The sequence below is a fragment of the Salvia miltiorrhiza genome, unplaced genomic scaffold (genome assembly GCF_028751815.1).
Source record: "Salvia miltiorrhiza cultivar Shanhuang (shh) unplaced genomic scaffold, IMPLAD_Smil_shh original_scaffold_441:::fragment_1, whole genome shotgun sequence".
In the NCBI taxonomy this organism is placed as follows: Eukaryota; Viridiplantae; Streptophyta; class Magnoliopsida; order Lamiales; family Lamiaceae; genus Salvia; species Salvia miltiorrhiza.
In genome coordinates, this window is record NW_026651548.1 from 433,598 (window position 1) to 438,957 (window position 5,360).

General features: G+C 33.2%; 1 long non-coding RNA gene across 1 annotated transcript; it reads right to left on the reverse strand.

Annotated features, from left to right (window-relative positions):
* Window positions 1-128: 128 nt before the first annotated feature.
* Window positions 129-3,365, reverse strand: LOC131004613 (uncharacterized). Its single transcript, XR_009095082.1, has 2 exons — window positions 3,056-3,365; window positions 129-390 (listed from the first exon to the last, which is right to left on the reverse strand). It is a non-coding gene; the product is annotated as an uncharacterized LOC131004613 (long non-coding RNA).
* Between the last annotated feature and the right edge of the window lie 1,995 nt (window positions 3,366-5,360).

Below are 5,360 nucleotides of genomic sequence, written 5' to 3' on the forward strand. Positions count from 1 at the left end.
TAACTCTAGGGTTCAGAGCAAATAAACTGCTCTGATACCACTCTGTCACGACCGGTCCTAATTAAGGATAATTAAGCCGGGAAATCGTGGCTAATGGAGGGAGATTAGAAGCGGGGTAGAAAGGGGAATAATCAAACAAGAAAGGATCGTATTTCATCATTGTTAACAACATGGATATCTATAATATAACAGAGTTTTTGTCGTATAGACTCAAATAACTAACAAGTTCGGATAACTCCGACTTATCCAAAATAACATAAAACTTCTGAGTACGCAGCGGAATAAGGTTCTGATTACATGTATGAAGACATGTAACCCTAGAGTTCATTAATACATAATAAGACAAAAGAATCCCGCTCGTCACTTCATCACCATCGGCAGCTGCTCAACCTGCACATTTAGAAATATATGCAGGGCTTGAGTACAAAAGTACTCAGTGGACACGTATGCCTAATTATAAAAATACATGCTTCAAAACTGTAAATTGTCATGCCATCATAAACAGTACAGCAAGGGAGTTTTTCGCTAAAAGGCCCAAGCTTACTAAATTCATTTGTGATTCTTAAAGTTCGTCTGCAGACTAAGTTCTCTTGTAATCTATCATATCTGGAACTTTGTGCCGGAGAGGTGGCCACCTCTCACGGTCACTTGACCGGCCAACCCGCTAGATGACTCACGGTCACTGGTGTACACTAGCCCTGGCAGGATAGCTATCAACTGCTCAAGACCCGAATTCGATTACATGATAAAAGTCACATCAGATAGATATCATACTGAAATTTAAATATTTTATGGCAAGACAATATTTGAAATAACTTCAATTAATTTAATCATGAAATAACTTGCTTGAACGTAATATTTAAACTCATTTGATATATATGAAAGTAATGCCCACCTGATAGAAATTTTCTGTGGTACAGTAGCTCCTTGACTGATTATTAATCTCGTGTTTGACCTTTATTACGAGAATATAAATAAGATACTGCTCGAATAAAATCCTCAATTAATGAGAATGCGTAATTTAACTATGCATGACTCATATTCCGATAATTATTATTCTGAGATAATAATCTGGGAAATTCTATTATAAATCCTAATTGTCGAAATAAAATAATTTAAATAAGGCTCGTCACATGAGGTCGGATAGATTATCATAATCAATCCGTTCTCATCGGGTGTTCTAATCCGTCAATTAAATAAACCCCGTTCCTCGTAGTCAATAGAAAATAAATACTTCAACTTATTCGCTTTATAATCTCATAATTAATCGGGCTTAATAAATAAGAACAAGTAATGTTATAAAATTAAAAAAATAAAATAAAATAAAAAGGCTCAACATAAGGCACATAAGAATCACAATCAAACATCATCAAAACATGCTCTGCTTTTACACTGACTCAACTTCAAAATTTAATCTGTTCTGACTCCGACATCTCCTGGACTCGAGACTCATACCGAAAGAAAGATCTTCGAGTCTAGTTTCATATAAAAAAAATAGAGTCGAAAACTCCAAGTGGTTTGAGGGATATGACGTCTTTACCACGATCTACCATGTTCGGCAGTTTTGAACAATCAAAAACTTGTATTTTTGAAAAATAGTAAACGTTGTCAAACTGGGCTCAACTTTGGTGGATATCTAAATAACACAATAAGGTTAATACCATAAAAATTTGGAAAGCTAGATCACCCAGGAAGCTACTGAAATAAATGACTCTTTTCTCTGTTCTCTGAAATTCTCAGTAGTAATGTGCAGTTTAGGTTTTGCATTTTAAAGAAGTATCATACGAAGTTGGAATGGCTTGAAATTTTACCAGGGTACTCAAGACTCATGTAGGGACTTGCTATAAAATTTTCAAAGCTGTTAGACATCGACAAACCGTCGATCACAGTAGGTCAGTAGGCCTACGAAATTCATATTTATAAGTCCTTAAAAAATAATTTATATAAATCAAGAAATAATAGTTTAATCCCAAAAATATTCATTAAAAGTCCATCCTAATTTAAATAAAGAACGGACCTCATTTAAAATAAATAGTCCCAAACTTGTTACGCACATATACTAAATCTTTCACGAAACATCCTTTAAAATAAACTTTGATACATAGAAAATAATTCAACAACTTGAGCTCTTAAGGGGTTGTTTTACAACAGACACCAAATCTACCTCGGATCTCCAAATGAGGCTCCAAAAGACATTCTGGAAACTAGACATTTCAAGGATCATTCTCCAATTTGAATCGAATGAAAAACAATTCAAACGAGCAAGATATGCCCTCTCAAAGATGGGTATTTAACAAGCAAAAATCTGTAAATTTCATATTTCCAGATTACAACCAAGTCAGTGGGCTTTCTTTAAAAATTCATATCTCCCTTTACAAAACTCCACTGGGAACCCCAAAGGTCAATCTGGAAACTAGGGAGAGATCATAACACTCTCCAGTTGGATTTACTCTAAGAACCTTCATGGTTTAGAAGATATGACTATCTAAAGTTCAGTGCACAAAAAGAGTTCAAGTTTGGCAGATTCAGAACATAAATCGGAAAAACCACTTTAAGCTTCACCAAAAATTCTAAAACTGAACAAGTAAGTTCCCAACATGTCAGTGAATATTCAGTAGAAAGATAGGCTTGAGAATCAAATATTTAAGTCGACCTTTTCCACCTCAAAGTCGTAGGTTTGTAAAATCTACTGGATGGTACATGGAATAAGAACTAGATTTCAAGAATTTATACCGGTTGTTTCCCTTACTCAAAAATGGTGAGGCCGATGTCAAAAGAAAGATACGGGAGTCTAGAGTGACATATTCAAGTTTCAAAGGTTTTCACCGATTGAAACTTTACTTATGATCTCCCAAAGATTGTTTACCAAAAATGTATTCCAGATGGGCAGTGATGTTTACAAATTCATAAATAAATCATGCGAGCTCTAAATATTCTGAAATTTTACCAAAATATAGAAAATGTATGAAAGATGATACACAATTAATTTGAGAATTTTTGGGAACCGTTTGGATGATATGAAACTGAATTCAAAATAAAGAAGCTTAGTATATACCTCTTCAAGTTACAATTTGGAGTTGGAGGAAACTCTCTCTCCCTTTCTCAACTTCTTCTACACGTTTTGGTGAGGGAAGAAAAGACTTGATGGCTGGAACAATATGTGTTGTTGCATAATTGAGTTGGTGGTGAAAGTGGTGGGGAAAATGGTGGTGAAAGTCAAAAAGTAGATTTAGTGGTAAAATGGAGTGGGGAACAAAATTAATGGAAAGAAAAAGAGAAGAAAAAGAAAGGAAAAAAAATGTAGAGGAGAATTATTGATGTATTTTCTCTGTCTCGGTGATTCTGTAACTGTAAGATGGATCGTGTGCTCGTATATGCTTGATACTGATTATTTAAATAAATCTCGTATTTCGACATGTGATTTCTCGCTTAAATCGATAAATTATAAAATGAATCTAAATTAAATCCGTAGATTTAATTCGTTTGTTGTTCTAATATTTAAATTAAATCCGTAGATTTAATTAACTCACGAGTCAGAAATAAATCACGACTTGAATAAAGATAAAATCTAATTTCATCTTGCTTAAATAAATAACGTGACTTTGCTAAGTCAGTTATAACTCTGAAATAATATCATTAACTGCTTTAACAATATAAATTCAGGATCATAAGCTGAATTCATATTAGGATAAAAACCGTTTTCATTCACTGATGAACAAAAATAAACACTCATTACTAGATTTAAAATATATAAAAGAGCGGGTCACTACATTCAACTTCGTTTGATATTTCTTTAAAATGCAAAACCTAAACTGCACATTATTACCGAGAATTTCAGAGAACAGGGGAACGAGTCATTCATTTAAGTAGCTTCCTATGTGATCTAGCTTTCCAACTTTTTATGGTATCAACCTTATTGTGTTATCTAGATATCCACCAAAGTTGAGCCCAGTTTGACAACGTTTACTATTTTTCAAAAATTGTAACCTTCGGTTGCACAAAACTGCCAGAAATGGTAGATCGTGGTAAAAACGTCATATCTCTCAAACCACTTGGAGCTTTCGACTCTATTTTTTTTTTTAAATGAAACTAGACTCGAAGAAATTTCTTTCAGTATGAGTCTCGAGTCCAGGAGATGTCGGAGTCAGAACAGTTTAAATTTTGAAGTTGAGTCAGTGTGAAAACAGAGCATGTTTTAATGATGTTTGATTGTGATTCTTATGTGCCTTATGTGATTGTGTTGCCTATGTGTTTGAATTTTCACTAAATTATTTTAGTGAATTTAAATCTCTTGATTTAAATTTTAATATTTAATGTTGGGACTATTTATTTTAAATGAGGTCCGTTATTTTATTTAATTTATTGATGGACTTTAAAAATGAAAACAAATTTTGGGATTAAACCCTCATTTTTATAATATTTGAAGGCTTTTTGAGTATGTATTTTAAATGGTTAAAATGTTTTATTTCATCTCAATGGATTTTAAAATGTTTTATTATTTATAAATGAATAATGGAATTTCTTATTTATTTACATGAAAAAAAAATGAAATGTATAGAATGTTATAAAAATGGTGCATGATTTCTTTTATGTTCATATGAACTTGTGATTTTAATGATACTAAACTTGAGGATTTTATTTCTTTCTGTTTATTGTTTACGTGATTACGTGATATTATGTGGTTAGTCACGAGGTTATGTTGGTTTTCGATTGTCTTTAATGGAACGAATTATGGATGCTAGAACCCTAAAACACTAAAAGAAAATCGAGTAAGGATATTGTTGGTGTCCTTAACTCAAGAAATTTAGTTTTCAAGTATTTATTCATTAAATTTGAAAACCCGGCGTGATGAATCAAGTATGTTTAGTACATCCATAAATACATTAAGATTAGTTTCATGAGACCTATTAAGAATAGAATTTCTTGTAGGCTTTGTGACCAGGGGAATTAGCGCTGCTTTCCCAAGACAGGTTTATATGTGATTATGATCTTCAGGCTTTGCCTAACCAGGTGGGCTTACTTTCCAAATGTACAAAGTATGATTGAGTTATTAAGCTCTAAATGTTTCAATGAAATGCAAATTGTTTATTTAATGTAATGAAAAATGTTTATCCAATAAAATGTTTATGTGCACTCTGCTCTGTTTAAGGCTCGCAATTCATGGATCGATCGAGGTTCTCTTATGGCCTAACACGTTATTTGAGAATTGTGTACACTTGTTAGTTGTTTCGGTGGGTTGATCTCCATCGGGCACTAATTCATGTAAGAGGCGTTATAAGGGTGCTTGGCTGGATGTGTTCCAGAGCATGTATCATGTAAGGCCTGCCTGGGTAGCGTCCCGAGGTCAATTCAACTTGTCT